General features: G+C 39.4%; 1 non-coding gene across 1 annotated transcript; it reads left to right on the top strand.

The window, feature by feature from the left end:
• Positions 1 to 4,622: 4,622 nt before the first annotated feature.
• On the top strand, positions 4,623 to 4,747 carry LOC113913418. Its single transcript, XR_003517202.1, has one exon. It is a non-coding gene; the product is annotated as a U6atac minor spliceosomal RNA (small nuclear RNA).
• The last annotated feature ends 14,552 nt before the right edge of the window (positions 4,748 to 19,299 follow it).

Genomic DNA, 19,299 nt, shown 5'->3' with positions numbered 1-19,299 from the left:
CACATAATTATAAAGATGGAAAAGCAATTAGTGGTTGCCAGTGATAGGGGATCATGTGAGGAAGGGAGCAGGGTGAGAAGTGTGAGTATAAAGGGTAGCAGGAGGGAGAGCTTTGTGTTGTTGGAATGGTTCTGTGTCTTGTTTGGGTGGTGGTTACATGAATCAGCATATGCGGTAAAATGGTGTCCAGCTAGAACACCCATTTTACCAATGTCGATTTTTGAATTTTGATATTATACTATACTATAGTTATCTAAAATATAACCATCAGGAGAAACTGGATGAAATCAGAAACTAGACCTCTCTGTACTATTTCTTCAACTAGCTGTGAATTTATAATTATTTTAATATTAAAAGTTTTCTTTAAAAACTTCCTTGAGCTAGAGACATCAGTATGAACTCATGTTTTGTTTTGTTTTGTTTTTTTAACAGTTTAAGATAGAGATGGCTACATAAAAAGTATTTATAGATATGTGTCTGGTTACGGGCTGATTTCTATTCTTCCAAAATTCATGTGTTGAAATCCTAATCTTCAATACCTCAGAATGTGACTGTAGTTGGGGACAGGGTCTTTTAAAGAGATAAGGTAAAATGAGGTCATTATGGGCGGGACCTAAACCAAGACTGGTGTCCTTATAAGAAGAGGAGATTAGGACATAGATATACAAAAGAGGGAAACCATGTGAGGACACAATATTAGAAGGCATTTCCTGAAAAATTTCACATCCTCTAAAACTGTTAGGTAGAAGCTAGGCCTCAGCAGGGGAAGGAATGCCCAGGGACAGAGTCCCAAGTCCCTGAAGGGGAGTAATAGAGACAAGAGCTGGAGGCAAGGATGATGATAAATAGCTACACACTAAAAGCCCCTGGCGTGTGTGGGGGGCGGGGTGGAGAACAGCATCCTGACCTTGTGGCTTCCAAGAGCCGGGGTTGACCTATCAAGGGCCACAGGGTGCAGGGCATGCATTCTCCTCTTCCACCTGTGCCCCAGGGTAACCCCTAGACTCCTTATAATACATTTGCATTGCGGTGTAGCCCCTTCCTCCCCATGCCACTGAGAAAGGCTGACCTGATGGTTCCAGTATAAAGCTTGTAGAGTCAAAAACTCCCCCTCCCAAACTGTGGGAGGAGTTTCCCCAAATGATTGGAAGCAGCCTCCATTAGAGACCACGCCACTCTACCTGGCAGCTATGTCCAGCCCAGAGAGACCCAGCAATATCTAATCCCAAAACCACCTAGGGCCCAGTTCCACTTTGTGGAAGCTGCCTGATCTCCCGCCTTGAGAGTGTACTTTCTCTTTAATAAACTGCTTTTTGCTTGCTACTTTCCTTCTGCTGTCCTCATTCAAGCACGGGTCCCCACGTAAATCTTCTCATGGGGACTCCAAGGACTGAGATTTCCATTCACATAATGCAGAAGTGTTAACAAAACAGCATTCCACACGTAACAAGGTACAGGGGGAAATGGCATTAGGAACAGAAAACTTAAAACTGGCTAGTCTGGAAACCAGAGGTATCAATAACAATCTTTAAAAAACATTGCACAATTGAAAAGACATGCCAAATCTTTAATAAACAAGATAATGCTACAGAGGGGCGCCTGGGTGGCTCAGATGGTTGAGCGTCTGCCTTCGGCTCGGGTCATGATCCCAGGGTCCTGGGATCAAGTCCCGCATCGGGCTCCCTGCTCAGCAGGGAGTCTGCTTCTCCCTCTGTCTCTCTCTCTGTCTCTGTCTCTCATGAATAAATAAAAAAAATTTTTAAAAAAAGATAATGCTACAGAATATATAGGACGTTACCTTTAGAAAAAGTGATAGTAGCTTGAGGGACATGGGTATGAGAAAGGGTTGAGGCTGATATAAATTGTAGAGGCAAGGTAAATTGCACGAAGACTGGAAAGACTCACTCTTATTAAGCACTTGTAAGACAGAGTATACAGTCACATGAGCAAGAGGAAAACTTGGTATGACTGGGCTCGCCCATGGCTTGCTGCTTTCAACCCTCTTACTTCATGTTAAGCTGCTGTTAATTGGGGGTACAAAGCATTAATGTGCTCGGAAAAGCCATAAACCGTGGAGACCTCAGCACTTTGCTGACACCATTCCCCTATTTATGCATCCCATATGAGCTAATTTTGTTATTTCTCATTTCAGAGACACACATTGCAGCAAAACAAACCAGACCTGAAGAGATTTCTCTTTGTTCCCTTATTCATCTCTCTTTGTTCCCTGGTGAATAAATCATCTAGTATAGTAACTATTTATTAAATTTTAATCATTTTCAGGGGCGCCTGGGTGGCTCAGTTGGTTAAGCGACTGCCTTCAGCTCAGGTCATGATCCTGGAGTCCTGGGATCGAGTCCTGCATTGGGCTCCCTGCTCAGCAGGGAGTCTGCTTCTCCCTCTGACCCTCCTCCCTTTCATGCTCTCTGTCTCTCATTCTTTCTTTCTCAAATAAATAAAATCTTTAAAAAATAATAAATTTTAATAATTTTCAATATCTAATCAAATTTTCACACCTTATTATATAGGGCCATAGTTCATTTCAGACACAACATATTTTTTAGGGTTAAGTTTAGAAGAACGAGATGGCTAGTAGATTGTCCCATCTTCTCCTTGGGGTTTCTTGTGCTATTGAGGTGTTTTGTTTTGTTTTTAATATTTGAAAAATATTTAGACACACAGATATGCCCCATTCTCACCCATAATTTCAGGTTTATCCAAGAAACTTTCAAGCCCTTACTAAAGTGAGTTTGAAACAAAAGGCTTTAACATTTCATTAGTCTTGTTATGTGCTACAAAAGATAACAACTTTTGTTCTACCTAAATTAAAATTTTACACAAAAAATAAAATTGCTATACAGTTATTTTTAACTTGTTAATGTGTTTTTATACCTATTATTTAATCAGAAGTAACTACTCTCTTAGAGGGTCTGAACTTCCCTAATAATTAGTCCTTGGCTCCTCAATGTGAAAATTACTTTTTCAAAGAAAATGATTTCTTATGGCAGCATTTTATTTCAATAAGTCCATTCTCAGCTAACTGTTGTCATCTTCAGTTACTTTGGAAGTCCAAATGTTACCTTTATGAGTTTCCTTTCTAAGTTCCTTGACCTTTTAAAGTTGTTTGTTTTTTAATCCCCAGACAGGTATACTTCTTTTCCAGACTTTAATCTCTCCTTCTCCAGAAATCCACTTCTCTGCTTCATTAAGCCTCTCTGTAATATCCAGAATTAAATCGCATACCTCATTTATTGTTGTGCTTGTGGATTGCTGTTTTTCCCCCTCTTTTTAATGCAGCACTGGAAATGACTTTGAAAGAAATGACCTAAAGTTTTCATCATTCAATTTATTTTTTTTAAGATTATTTATTTATTTATTTATTTGACAGAGAGAGACAGCAGGAGAGAGAACACAAGCAGGGAGAGTGGGAGAGGGAGAAGCAGGCTTCCCGCAGAGCAGGGAGCCCGATGCGGGGCTTGATCCCAGGACCCTGGGAACAAGGGTTCGACTGAGCCACCCAGGCGCCCCCATCATTCAATTTATTTTAACTTTTACTTCTAGATAATTGTGGAATAAGAAGTTGTTTAACCTAAAAAAAGGAGGAAGTTGTCAAAAGCGGTGGGGTCGGGGAAGGGCATGGGCAAATATTGTCACCTGCCAATAATTGAAGGGCTTTGTCACGTGAGGGAGGAATGATATTATTCTATAGAGTTTTCAAGATAGAACCAGGCCCTGACAAAATAAGCTACCAGAAACATATTTCTACTCAGGCTGTTTTAGAAGCAATAAGTTATTCCCTTCTGAACATCCTTATTTGGGGGATTCCTGAAATGAAGGAGATATTTTACTGAATGAGTTTATAAACCTGTATCCACATGAAAACTTCTGGGAGGCTTTGGCTGAAGGTCTAACCCAGCAAAACAGAATCATGTGGTGGGTTAGAACAAAGACCAGGAGGATAAATGACCCAGCTTTAAGTCCCAGCTGCGCTGGAGGCAAAGTTGTTTGATGTTAGCAAGTATTTTTTACCCTCTCCCTGCCTCATGTCCTCATCTATAAAATGAGAATGAAAGTCTTGTCATAGAGCTTTTGTGAAAGTTAAATTAGTTAATATGTGTAAAGTATGCTGACAACTCACATGCATTATGTGTCACTTATATGGATTTCTTCTGTGTTCTTTTAAAATTTTTTAGAAATAAGGAATAAAATTTGGGTAGGGTTATGATTCTGAAAACAGCGCTCTTCGGTTGTCCATATGTACAGAACACATTCCATGAAAATGCACAAGATCCACAAGGGTAAGGACATTTTATTTGTTCATCGATGATTCCCAAGCATTAGAAACAGCTAGCCTACAGTAGATGCTCCATAAATAGGTATTGAATAAAAAAATTAAAGTGCCCAATTGTCCCACATTTTGAAGAACAAATAGCTGTATTTAGAATGATTCTTGTTTGTAATTATATCATTAATGATTACTGATTGTGGGATCATGATAATTCCATTCAGTCTTAAATAGAGGCTTTCTTTGTCATAACCAGGACATTTAAAATACAAGTCCTGGAAGTCAGGAACTATGTCCAATTTTTCCCTTTCTTGCTTTTAAAAAAATCTGTACTAGAGTGTTGTATGAAAGGAGACAAGGTTAGCACTCCCCAGACAAGGAAGGAAGAAGACCTCGGGCCTGACAACACACATACTGTTAAGGCATGGCCACCTACTTTGTGGCATCTAACTATTATTTGTTTTTTGTTTTTTTTCTAACTATCTTTTTTTTAAGAAACAAAACAAATGAGGGGCCCCTGGATGGTGCAGTCAGTTAAGCATTAAGAGAGTGGGAGAGAGTACAAGCAGGGGGAGCAACAGAGGGAGAGCGAGAATTATGCTCCCCCTTGAGCAAGGAGCCCAGTGCGGGTCTTGACCCCAGGACCCCAATTACGACTGGAGCAGAAGGTAAACGTCTAACCAACTGAGCCACCCAGGCACCCCATTCTTGCCATTTTAAACATTGGGCTGATTCATTTGGTAGAGAGTGTAAACACTATGGGACACAAACCAGATATAGAGCTGGCTTATAGTAAAAAGGCTTAAGAATTTTTATTTAAATAGTAACAAAAGAAATTATAATATAATCTGAACACTATAAACCATGTATCAGTTATCAAATGGTCAAGGAGTAACCTTGCACTGATTATCTTGGTAAATCCTGGCATAGGTCTAAAATGTGTGGTTTTCTACTATGATTCCATGACTGAAATCTATCCCAACTGGATTATGACTGTTCCCCCATCCCTCCTACTTCTTTTTTTTATTTTTTTTATTTATTATTATTTTTTTATAAAGATTTTATTTATTTATTTGACAGAGAGAGACACAGCAAGAGAAGGAACACAAGCAGCAGGGGTGGGAGAGGGAGAAGCAGGCTTCCCGCCAACCAGGGAGCCCGATGCGAGGCTCGATCCCAGGACCCTGGGACCATGACCTGAGCCGAAGGCAGACGCTTAACGACTGAGCCACCCAGGCGCCCCTCCCTCCTACTTCTTGATGGATTCTATTTCACTCCACCCCCGATCCCAAGGGAATTATGCATTTCCAAGTAAAATTAAATAATAAGTTTGAAAAACCAGAAGTCAAATGTACAAATTGTATGGAACTTTTTCCATTGAACCTCTGAAAATTCACATATGATACCACAAATTAACATTTCACAGTTGCCTGAACAATCATTTTAATGTAGTTAACACAGAGATGTTTGTCCCTGAGCAAGGGTCAAGATGGAGATTGGGACATCTTAGAAAATATAAGGAAGCCACTCAAAAATATTTCTAAGGCTTTGGCTAAACTCTGTGGGTTTCTGTAGGAACCCCTCATTATTTAGGCTTTGTAGCATAATGGTTACAAGAACAAGCTTTAGAATAAAAAAAAGACCTGGGTTTAGTTTTTCATTTACTGTTACTTGAATCACTTATTTATACTCTCTAGGTTCAGTCTACTCATCAGTAAAAGGAAGATGTTAATCCTGCTCTGTAGAGTTACTGTAATGGTTAAATGAGATAATGTATGTTCAAAAAGCATGTTATTATTAATAATCACACCAACCATTCATAATATTTATCAATTTATTCAAAAAAATTTAAGGAGCACCAAATATGTGCAAGGCACTGAGTTTTACCCTAGTGATGCCGACAGGGATTCCTCTGACTGTAGAAGGAAATAAACTTTTAAGGAAATGGTGCAATCAAGTATGTCAGATTGTATGATATAAGTCTGCCATGGATTCAGTGAGAGCACAAAACTTCAAGTCTATCCCAGGAGGTGGAGTCATAAAGAGGCTAACTGTATTAATGTCCCAGCAAGGGAGAAATGGCATACTCCAAGGTATCACTGAGAAGAGTTTGCCGTAAAGACTATTTACAGAGGTATGGGCAGGGTTAAGAGAACCAACAAGGATGATGAAGGCCCCGAGGATGAACAAGAGTGGGAAGAAGTATTAAACCCATAGACCGGTTTTGTTTCCAGTATCAAGGGAGAGCTGTAGCTATGGGAGCTACGGCATCAGAGAGAAGAGCAAAGCCACTACCAAAGCGCAGACCAGCAAGGATGAAAGCATGCAGAAGCGGAGGGAATAAATACCCAAACCTCTTTCTCCTCCTGCCCTCTAATCATCCTGTCAATGGGGCCTCCCATTGTCCAACTTCAATTGCAAGCTAGAGCTCAGAGTTGCACAGTGATGGAGGAGACGTCCCACACCAGCCCCTGGGGCACAAAGCTGGGTGAGAAGCAGAACTGGAGGGGCAGAGAGAAAATAACCAGCACACTCACCGTTGATAGGAGCCTGGAAATGTGAGTAGGTGTGGCTCAGTTAGGAGGGCACTTTAGCAGATAGCACAACAAAAACAAAAACAAAAACACGGAAGTGTGAGAAAACAAAACATGTCACATTAGTGGAATCGGAGTGTGGGAGGCAAGGCCAGAGATGAAGGAGAAGTCAAATCTTAGAGGGCCTGGTATGTCATGCCAAGGCACTTAGACCATACTCCACATAACGAATAACAGACTGTGTCTCCCAAATGACAAAAGGAATCTATTGCTAATTAAGTCCATGTATGTGTGTGCATGTATATTTTTTGTGTATGGCTGAGAACAGATCATATTGAGAAAAGAGATTCTTTGTCTATTTCCCTACTTGAGACTCTTGGGAACCAAGGCTGCTAATACAAACCACATATGTTATGGAGGACACCGTACCATTCCTAATTATTTTAGGGTAATATATTTAGTTACACACTAAATTAACACTAATTGAAGTTGGAAGAGATTCAGAAAGCAATTAAATACTATTTGGAATTGAATGGTAAGGTAGGATTGTTCTCTCAATACAGAACTCATGCTGAATGATTGCACTGAGTTAAATTGACATTTTTCCCCCTGAATTCCAGCAAGCAATTCAGTCTCCTTCACTTTTTTCAAATCACATGGAAAGAAAAGGAAAGATGCTAATGTAAGTATATTTCCTTATTTAGATTTGCCCTTGCATTAGCTATTTAGACTAAAAGCCATATTAATCTTATGGTGAAGCCTACAAACTCCAAAACACATATAATGAATCATCTGTTTTGCTTCTTTCCTAATCTTGTCCGTGGAAATACAAGAGACCTACTCAGAAGCTTGTTTGAAGAGCAAATTGGAAAAGTAATTTTTCAAATGAGCTCTTATACACTGTACCTATTGTTTTTTTTTTATCCTGTTTATGTCTTTTGTGTAAAAAGAGAGATAGAAAAATACACTAATCCAAATACATGTATTATAATTCACAGCAGATACTTTTGAAATTTTTGTTTACAGTTGGGACTCACAGTCTGGGGCCACAGAGAAACATTTAATCCTTACCTCTAGCTCCACTGTCTACTAAAACCTGAATTAAAATCAAACTATTTCTGGATGTTTCTGTAAGTATGTTGTATAATTTAAGAGATTACCAAATTAAAACCAACCACCTGACTTTATCTTGGCCTAAGTCAATTATTATCAAAGGCAGCAGACTAGCTTAATTCCTAGGAAATATGTGACAGTATGCAAAATTCTGTTTACCTTATGTAGATTTTGGAATTGAATACAATTATGTTTTAATTAATATCTTTGCATATTAAAATAAGTGTGTGGCTTAAAACTCCAACCTGGTAATTTATCTTCTCAAAGATTTCTTGAGGGTTTGGCAGGAATCAGAGAAATAATTAAGTTACTACAGGTCTCTAGTGTACAATGACAATTTCAGAGAAAGATTTGCTCAGTCTCATGAGGGAGATTTTCTGTAGGGAATAGAACTAAGAATTACAACTCAGAGGACATAACTACGTCAGAGGGGAAAAGGGAAGATTTTACTTCAAAAGGAAGATGATTAAGGAAAAGACCAGCTTCTCTGAAGCCCAAGGAAGAAGGAGACCACAGACATTGAACTCATAGCTCATTTATTTTTTTTAAAGAATTGTTTATTTATCTGAGAGAGAGAGTGAGCACATGCACAAGTGGGGGAGAGGGAGAAGCAGACTCCCTGCCGAGCAGGGAGCCCCATACCGGACTCAATCCTAGGACCCAGGATCATGACCTGGGCCAAAGGCAGCCATTTAACCGCTTAACTGACCGAGCCACCCAGGCGCCCCACATAGATCATTTTTTAAATATTAAAGGATTTAATCCAACAGTTACAAAATACTTAATTACATTTTTTTAATATTTTTTTAAAGATTTTTATTTATTCATTCATGAAAGACAGAGAGAGAGAGAGAGAGGCAGAGGGAGAAGCAGGCTCCCAAGGAGCAGGGAGCCCGATGTGGGACTCGATCCCAGGAGCCCGGGATCATGACCTGAGCTGAAGGCAGACGCTTAACCATCTGAGCCACCCAGGCGCCCAATACTTAATTACATTTTAGACAGAAGGATATTTCTATCCCTTGAAAACTATTAAGTTTATTGAGAGAAGTCAAATAGTTTTAAAAAGAAGTGTAAAATTTTAAAATAAAATTTTTACTCACACTGTGGGAACAAAGAGGAGTGTGTTAGGGTGCTGGAAGGAAGTTTGCAGGGAGAGATGATTCTTGAGCTGAGTCTTGAAAGAAAGGAAATGGCTTGCAAAGCAGAGAGGAGTCAGCTACTTGTGCTGAGAATTTCCAACGGGGGAAATGTGATTTCAGTGTGACTGGAAGGTAGAGTGGGTAGGGGAAAACCACGTCAGGATGGGCTGGAGAATGGTCCTGATGCAGCCTGACGAGGAATGTCAACATCATTTCATATGTGAAGGTGGGCCACTAGGGATTTTAGGGAGAGTAGGGGTTTGCTACAATTTGCCTTTCAGAAATATCCTCTGGAGCCATATGGTCATTTACTAAGATATTTCCTGGCACTCTCCCTTTAAAGAGGAGAAATATCTTAGTAAATGATGCACAGTGGTCATAAATGATATCAACTTGGAATATTGACAATTAATTGACCATTATTAAGTAATAACTTCAAAATTTTTGACTTGAGAACACCAAGCTCAGAATAATTTTTAAAAGGAGAGTTGGGGGTGGATTTTATAAATTAGAGCTGCAACACCAAAGAGAAGGGACACACTACTTAGGATAATTCAAGGAAGGTTTAACAGAAGGACTATTTACAAAGTCATGGACAGGGTATTGGAGAATATAACAGGTAGCTCAGAACCCAGGGGTGAGTAACAGTGTAGTTGTTACCCCTGGTATGGCTGAAGGATGAGGGGAGAGAGAGCAGCCACTGGAAAGCCAAAGGGGAGTATTGTGGGAAAGTGACCACCTTGAGAGGAGCCATGACCTTGAGGAGAGCAATGACTTTGGGTCAAGGGTCACCACCAACCTAAGCAAACCTGCAGGAAAAAAGCTGGAAGAATATATACCTTTACCTCACTCTCCTCTCCCCTTATCCCATCTCCTGCCTGGTTTCCTCATTGACCAAACCCAATCAGAAGCCAGAAGGCAAGAGGAATTTTGTTATGTAGACCATACAGAACTGCCTCCAGGAGCAAAGAGTAGGGTAGAAAGATGTGGAAAGTGGATGTAGAGGAACAAATGGAAGATATCCAGCAAAATACACTTTTTTTGCCCCTCAGTATTGCCTCTTCTCCCACATCCATTTGAAAAATTCCTGTCCTCAAACAACAGTATACACGGGGTACCATCAGCTACTAACTGATAGCAGGATGCAGTCAGTTCTCTCAGACTGCCATCTCAACTTAAAATGTTGGCCTCTACTGGTGTTTTTCAAGTAAAGTAGCAGAGAGAAGGCCAATTATAGAGCATGAGTATAATTGCTGCTAATGTGTGTGTGTGTGTGTGTGTGTGTGTGTGTGTATGTACAAGATCTAAGCTGGTAACACTAACTACCTTCTTCCACTACCCATTCCATGTTCCCCTTACTCTCTGCCAGCACCTCAGTCTGATGGGCATCTTAACCTGGTAGGGTGACCCAGACCTTCATTTCTGTAGGATACAAGCCTTTGGTGGCCTTGCCCTTATTCAATTATCTCAGTTTTCCATTGTAAGGCTATTGGAAAACGGAATATTAAGCAAAAGGGAGTGCACACCCCCTAAAAGTAAATGCTCTGAATTCCAGACATAGTTCTGTTCCATGGTGCAGGAGGAACCAAATTTTCTCCAGTAATCAGTTCCCCAGAGAGTACAAGGTCAAAATCCTATGTATCATCTCTCAGACCGGACAATAGACAATTACCAAGATGTTCTCTGGCAGGCCTGTGGGTGGAGGAACTACTCTAATTCCCCACCAGAGGTGGTGCACAGCCTCTGGAGGGAGCTGCAGTCAGGACTCAGAGCCCGCCCCCCCCCCACGCTCACCCCTCTGTGGGTCAGCCGTGCTCTTCCACATATCTGTACTCCTAGCCTAGAAGCCTCCAGCTGGAAGCCTCTTTACTGGGACAGGTCTCAGCTGAGAAATTGTTCAAGTGCCTCCGCCAAGACCTCTTTATTAGGGGGCCCTGAACACTTTTCTCCCCTCTGACCCAGTATTCAAACCCTTTCCACAATGAGCCCTGCCCCCTCTCCTCCCCACCTGTAAGAGTTTTTGGCTCCAGCTCCTTCAGGAATGACACAGTGTCCTTCCCTTCAGCCCCCGACTTCTGCACTGATACATCTGACCCTTGCCCAGTGCCCCTCCATGGAGAACATGGAACACTGGAGAATTGTTACCTGTTTCCTGTTTAGATTCTTGCTTATACTTTCACAATAAGTGATAGAGTCTTAATTATTTTCAATTTGGCTCATTGTCTTTCTCGACCACCTTGACATCTGGCAGCCCTCTCTCTCTGCCAATAATAACCTCCTCCCCTATCAATGCTGTTAGTCCCTCGTCCATTTTTAACTATTAATAGACAAATAACCACAATCTGATAAACTCTGCACCAGTTGGCAAATAGTGCTAGTCAGATCAATGTTAATAACGGTTAGACCAAGTTGGTGAGCCTGTAGCTACTGTCCCTGCTGCTACTGCCCATTAAGCACACACTGGGCTGTCTGGAGAAAGGCACTGACATTGACAGAATGAGTCATCTTGTCTACCTGATTATTATGAGCCTCTTCCACTACGAATGGTCTCTGATGAACGTTTATATGGGACACAAATATTTTCATGCTCTTTCCATTCCAAGAAATTCATCAACGTACTTCTCCCCAATTTCTTTCCAAGTTCCTGAGTGTAAAAACCTATTCTCAACTGCTCTTGAATTAATATAGAACTACTTCTCAGGCCATTTTTCCTTCCACATGAAGTGGGCAACATAGGTACTGCTCAGGGTTGAGCTGATTGGCACTGGGATTGTGATGCAGGAGCCATCCATGTCTTCCTGTTGCAGGATACCATGCAGACACATTCATATGCTGTGCCCACATCTTCTTTCCTGGTAATGCATTATAGAAAGGATTGAAGGAGAAAAGGAAAACCAGTAAGCAGGCACCAAGGGAGCCTGGGCGACTGGCTCTGCTTGGGCAGTTTGTTGTACCTTCTGGACCTACTTGGGTCTAGTTTCATATATACCAGGCATTGGCAAACCACTGCTCATGGCCCAAATCCAGCCTACCGTTTGTTTTGTAGCGTGCATCTTTGCAAGCTTAGAATGGTTTTTACATTTTTGAATGGTTGGGGAAAAAAATCACAATAAGAATAATATATCATGACATTTAAAATGATATGAAATTCAAATTCCAGTGTCAATAAATAAAGTTTTATTGGAACACAGCCACAGCCATGCATTTACGTATTGCTTATGGCCACTTTTGAGCTATAGCAGCAGAAACGAACAGTCGCAACAGAAACTATATGGCCTGGAAAGCCTAAAATATTTATTATCTGGCCCTTTATAGATAAAATTTGCTGACCCCTGATATATGCTACTTCTATTTTATAATAGAATGCACTGTGCACATCCAATTTTATGGTTCAGTGGATCAGAAAGCACAAGTTTGGCAATTTGGATATCCCATGGTCAAGCATTCAATCTGTTCCAAGACCAGCAGCCAGTCAAGTATCTTCTTTCCTAATGAATAGTTGTTGGCAGAATAGAATACAGCCTTATTCCAAAGCTCTAGGGTATCTGTTGTGATTCTGCTGGTGAGGCTTGCCAGATGCCATATAGCATCTCTATCTGCCACCAGCAGATAGAGCAGACCATCGGTTTTGCTTGGCCACAGGGTCCACATGGAAAGACTGCCTGAACTGCAGCCTGAACCTATTTCAGAGCTCTTTCCTATTTCAGGTCCCACTAAAAACCCAGTTTATGGGGTTACCCAGTAAATGGTCTGGTATAGCATGCCTAATTGTAGTTTATGTTGCCTCAAAACCCAAAGAGGACCTCGAAGCATGAGAGATAAAAGGTACAACAGCCTCTCTACAAAGCAAATTCATCATTTGAGGACTCACTGTAATTTTTCTTTTCTTAATACATATTATTGATAAAACAAATCAGTCTATAATGTTTACTTCAAAAATATTAACACTGGTATGATATATCCTTTGCGGTCCTAATTGTATAATTCTACACCCAAAGTTATATTATTGGTAGAATGGCAATACCATTGTACTGGGTGGCAGGGGCGAAAATGGTTGACTCTGCTCCAGGAAGAGAACTAAGGTGTCTCTTTGGAATTTACCCCAAACTTCCTCGGTGACTACGATGTCTGAGTGGATGACCAAGAGAAAAGGCAAGAACACTGCCCAAGCAGTTCCTGTCTGACAGGGTACCTGCAAAAGACAGGGTTCCTCTCTACTGAAGGGATTTTTCTTTGACAGCGAACAGGGAGGATGCTAATTCAGAGTTTACTCTTATTTTTATCCTAAGACTTAGAGGAGTTGTTCCACCATTTTACCAACTGATATCTGGTATGTATAACTTACAAATTTCTATTTCTGTCATTTAAGCAACTAGCCCATTCCATTTCTTTTAGTAGTTTTTTCTACAGGACTAAAGGTTGAGAAGTAATTTATAGAGGAAATTTGTAAAGGAAAATGTTCCCAGCCATGTGACTTTAAGGTTACCTTGAAAATATTTGTCTTCATTTGTCTTCTTGAAGACCATGTTTCCTTAACTTTCTATCATGCTCTTTCCCCCACTCACTAAATTTGGTCTGAGTCTGTATTAAGGGCTACATTATTGTCTGCTGACTTCCAGAGAAACTGCTAAGCACCAAGAAAGAAAGCACTTAGCTGCTTTTAGTCATGATCAACAGTTTGCTCATAAGAGCCTAAAAGGATCAGAAGGGGGTGGAGGAAGGATATGGAAAACCTCTAATAGATCACCACAGGACTTTTGAGTTTGTTTATAGAGAGAACACCAGTAATAGTGACTGACAAGTAATACTCATAATTGATGTGGCTGTAATTCTAGATGGGGTGTAATAGTATGTATATTTAATGTACAATATCTTTATAAAATTTATGTCACATCCTACTCTAATGCCCCTATAAACTGCTGTACAGGAATAGAAGGAAATGATACTTGTGTTCTCTTCAATCTCTGTCTGGGGCATTAACCTGTGTCTGGGGAACTTCTCTACTCATTTGTCTCTGCACTGGTTTGGGAGTAGCCCTGAGACCACTAGGTGGTATTAAGTAACTAGTATTAGCTAGACATTTAACCCATATAGACAAATCTAACTTGTTCATTGTTTTTGGATAACATGCTTTTCTGAGGGGGATGGGAGTTAATAATAACAACAATGGCTACCCACCATAGGATGGGCATGATCTTATTTAACCCTTGAGGCAGGTATATTTATTCTTGTTTTACAGTTGAGGAAATTATGGCCGGGATAGCTAAAGTAACTTGCTCAAGAGCATTTAGCTAGGAGGGAATTAGAACAAAGATTCAAGCACAGGCATATCTGACCACAAAGCCAAAAAATGTGGAGGAAATTCTTTATCATAATCAGCAAGTACATTAATGTTCACTATCAGGCTTGGAATTCCCTTCAATTCTCTCATAGATTGTAAGCAACTAGAGGACAGATCTGTGGCCCGAGTATCACACCAAGGAATGCTCTGGACAACAGACTGGGTGATCATTTAGTATAACAAGGCATAATCCCTCCTTTCCAGGTGTTTGGATCCTAGGAGGAATATTTGTTTTTAGAGGTGAACATGTCTCAACTAAAAACAATAGTGTACGTTCTGAGGTAAATAGTATGATCCAAAAAAGACTCCAAGGACAAAGTCTCCAGGTGTCGGCTTCATTATGAGCTCAGTTTTGTTCTAGGAGTAAGCTGGGGGTAGCATGGTCAGGTAAAAAGAGCATGTGAGTTAGTTCCACCTTCCTCACTTCCTGAATGCCTGGCCTACGATTAAGGCCTAGGCCTTAATTCAGTGGCTGTCTTAACCACTTTGTTCTTACTTTTCTTATACACTGAAAGGGATTAATAATTCATACTTCATAGGATTATTATGAGAACCAAAGGAAAAATGTCTTTAAATTTTCTTGCCCAGGGTCTAAAACTTAGTAGATGTTCAATAAATATTTACACTTAATTTTTACTCTTTTAAAATCTAATTCAAGAAAGATTTGCTGACACTTCTATTATATATCGTGCAACAAATATACAGCAGATTTTTAAAATGATTAAGAAACAATTCTCCATAAACTAGAATTGGGACAGATAATGTAAATAGCTACCTGCAATGTGATTAAAAAAAAAAAAAGTCCTGTCTCAACATAATGGACAAAGTGGGAACACAAAGAAGAACAGTTACTTCTTTCTTTGGGATGCCAGAAATCTTGTGCAGAAATGAAAGAATTTCAACCTGCATTTGAAGGTAAAGAAAGAAATGACATGAATTTGCAAATTTTTCAGTACAGGTAAGGTTACGTAATGTTGATTTGCATGATGACCTCCAGCCATCTACTCATTCAAACAATTATTGAAAGCCTACTATGTGCCAGGCACTGTCACAATTAACTAGGGTCACAAAAATGAGAAGACATGGTACTTCTTTCGAGGAGCTAACGGTGTGATTGATACAGGGGGATACTTTATATATTCTGAAATTTCCTGTCACTTACTCCTTTGTAAAGTATTAATAATATACTTGAGCATATTTGTAAAAATGGTCACTGAGGCCATAACTCAGATCAGTAAAAAAGTACAATAAAAATTCTAGCAATGTTCCCATTCCTTCACAATAATTGATGTCTTAAAGAAAAAAATACCTTGTACATTTCCATTGTTTTACTTTTTCCTTCTTCCCTCCATAAAATTAATAGTTCAGTTCAGGTCAACTCTTAGGCTTCAACTGTATGCACTAGATAGACAAACATGTATAAGATGTGTCTGCCTTTGAAAAGTTTACAATTTAGTGAGGGTATGAAATCATCTGTCTGTGTAGGTTATGGCAAAATTCCTTCCCAAGATTTATCGTCTATGAAAACTAAAGGGGAAAATAATAGAAAGCAAAGTAGAATTTATTAAATTGTTCTTTTAGTGTACCTGCAGAATCATTTCTCCCCTAATTTCTGCAGGCACACAAGAAAACCAAATTAAGTGTTGGATTTATTGCCTGCTTTGGGCATCTTGACATATTACTATATAAACTTAAGTCTCTGTTTCCTTGGAACTGTTAGAGCATCTTGTATTTCTCACTAAGAAGTTTTATACCGAAGAGACAATGGAGATTAAGGCTATAAACAAATTGGAATGGCTGAAGTAAACCTAGCACTTTTCCACAATAAGACAGCTCTCTCCTGCTTCTCAGATCAGACTGTATTTTTTGAAAATCCAGCTATACATTGTTGTTAAGATATACCCCTAAAACATGATAGCACAGAAATATATAAAGAAAAATGGTAGAAAAGATATATTAGCCAAATACTGCCCGAAAGAAATCTGATGAAGGATATATATATATATATATCAGAGAAAATAGAATAAGACAGGTAGAGATAAAGATGCACAACAGGATAGTCAAGCCACCAAAATGATATGACAATTATAAACTTTTATGAGCCTAACAACAAAACAAAAACTTCAAAATGCAATTGCAAGTAGGAACTGATAAATCCAAAATCATACTATGCAATTTTAACAAATCTCTATCATATTATTATTTATATACCATTTATATACCATTTATATACCATTATTATTATTATAGTCATATTATTCTCCATACCCTTTTATTATTTGAAACATTTCATAATAAAATTTTAAAAATAAAAAATCAGTTTACTTATGTAATCTTTTGCTCCTTTTTTTTTTAAGATTTATTTATTTATTTCGAGAGAGTGAGAGAGAGAGAGAGAGCACATGAGAGTGGGGAGGGCCAGAGGGAGAAGCAGGCTCCTTGCTGAGCAGGGAGCCTGATGTGGGACTCGATCCTGGGACTCCAGGATCATGACCTGAGCCGAAGGCAGTCGCTTAACCAACTGAGCCACCCAAGCGCCCTAATCTTTTGCTCCTTTTATATTCATTCCCTCTCCTATCTTTCTCCTCTCCTACTCCATAGCTGTAACACAGAGGTCCCAGGTTCTACCAGCTTATGTACCTATGAAGTTGTATCAATATTAATACATTTCACCTCTACCTGAATATCTGAAAAACCTCAAATCTTCTTCAGGTTACTCAGGAAATTCCCAGGGATATTTTGCTTCCTTTATTCGAGTGACTTAAGCCTTTTGAGGGAGGCTTAGCCAGAACACCCAGTTCTATAAGGTAACAGAGGTTGACCAGAAAGTCCCAAAGCCACCTTAGGTGGGAAGTAATTTCAGATTATGACGAGTAAATGATGATCACAGGTATCTTTCATTCAATTAGCAACACACCGTCCAATGGATAAACTCCTATTTCTCTTAACTCACCCTACTCGAGGCATATAACACAAGCAAATTCCCCTGGGATCATTGCCATCGATTCTGTTCCCATTCGGCCTGCTCTCTGACCCACACCAACCCACAGCCTGCAGCTCCGCAACCCAACCTAGACCCGACTCAGCCTTGCAGATAAGTGAGAAAGGTGGATGATGTTCTTTCCGCCATAGTCCATGTGAAACAAGTTTCTCTTCCGAGATAAATGTGGATTTGTCTTCAATCCAACTGGAGCAAGTCATCTAAAATATGACAAAATCTAGTATTAAATAATTCTTTGCAAGTACTTCAAATAAAATCCTCAGACCTCTTAAAATGGTCATAAATTGTTCATGGTGAGAATTAAAGTTACTTCACACTGCCTTTATACTAAGGTACTTAACAGCTATATAAATACACTTAACGACAAAAACTTTACTATATTAATCGCTGACTACCTTTCATTCCTTTCTTGAGTCTATGCTAAAACATAAAACAAAGCAAAAGATGAAAGTGAGGGCTCTATCCTTAAGCTACTATAAAAAGCTTGCTTTTTATAACTATTTTAAGGTAATAGCATGATGTCTCTTTAGGGCACAATGGAGATCCAAAGGTACATGTAGATTGATGGGTACGAATATTACATGGATACAAAAGGACTATATTCGGCTAAAGAGGACCAAAATGGTGGCTGTTTCACATGTTACTTTATCAAATCCTAAATAAATTGTATTTCTGAAATTTCACATGTTAAAAAAAAGAGGTAGAAGAACAACTAATTTTAAAACGACTTTTATAGTAATCCAGGAAAATCTCAATAATATTTCATAATGAAATACTAACCCAATCTTTCTCAGTATTGTCAGGTGGTGTATAATATAGCCCATGTTGTTGGACCAGTAAACGTTTCCATTTGATATGAAAGGGAAAATGTGAAATATATGTATGTGAGTAATTAACATGGAATATTTGTTGGCTTAAATTAGCTTCTCTATATGTTTGAAGCAATATTCCCACTGGTATATATTACGGGTGATTAAAATAAATTTAGGGGGTCTCAGAAACCAGTAATGGATTTCTCAGGACATAGGAAAATTTTGCATTCCTGTACCCACTTCCATGCCAGGAAAAGAAAAGAAAACTTATTAGCACAAATTTGATTTTATCTTACGATTTCTCTTCCCTCTTTCTTCCCCCCATCGCTCCCTCTCACAAACCCCCCTTCCTCATCATCTCCCTCAAGGGTTTCTACTTATTCTTCACTGTTGCCATAACCCCCAGTGACACAGTTCTTTCCCAGTCATAGCTCAGTCATCTCTAGTAGGCTTTTTCCTCAGGCATCCCACAGTCCTCTATCTCTTTTGTTCCACCTTGACCTTCCCTCTCCATGTTCCCATTTTCAGGTTTTCTCTCAATTCCTACCCTATCTTTTACCTTCTCTATCACTTTTGTCAGAAAAGTAATAGGACATTCTCCTCTTTCCTTCCTGGAGAGCCTGAGATGGATTCATCGCAGAAGATAGTAATCCTATCATTTTCATTTTTTATACATTGACCACAGAAATGTAAAGACAGTAGAAAAACCCATATTGCCCAACTGCACTCTTGTTTTCTTTAATCCTGAGAAAGGTGGTGTAGAGGCTCCTGGCTGGCTCAGTTGGTGGAGCATGCGACTCTTGATCTTGGGGTTGTGAGTTCGATCCTCATGTTGGGTGTAGAGATTACTTAAAAATAAAAATCATATTTAAAAAATCCTGAGAACGGTGGTATAAACTGCTCACTGAGTGTGTGTGTGTTGGGGGGGGATCCCTGAAAATCAAAGACACCAAATCTCACATTTATATCAATGAGACCCAAGAATGCATACTTCAAATAAAAGCAAGTTAAATACACCAATGAATACCTTGGCATCAATGAGATTTACTAATAAAAAGAACTCTATTAACTCTT

This window comes from Zalophus californianus, chromosome 14 (assembly GCF_009762305.2).
Source record: "Zalophus californianus isolate mZalCal1 chromosome 14, mZalCal1.pri.v2, whole genome shotgun sequence".
Classification (NCBI taxonomy): domain Eukaryota; kingdom Metazoa; phylum Chordata; class Mammalia; order Carnivora; family Otariidae; genus Zalophus; species Zalophus californianus.
This window is presented reverse-complemented; position numbering and strand designations above follow the sequence as displayed.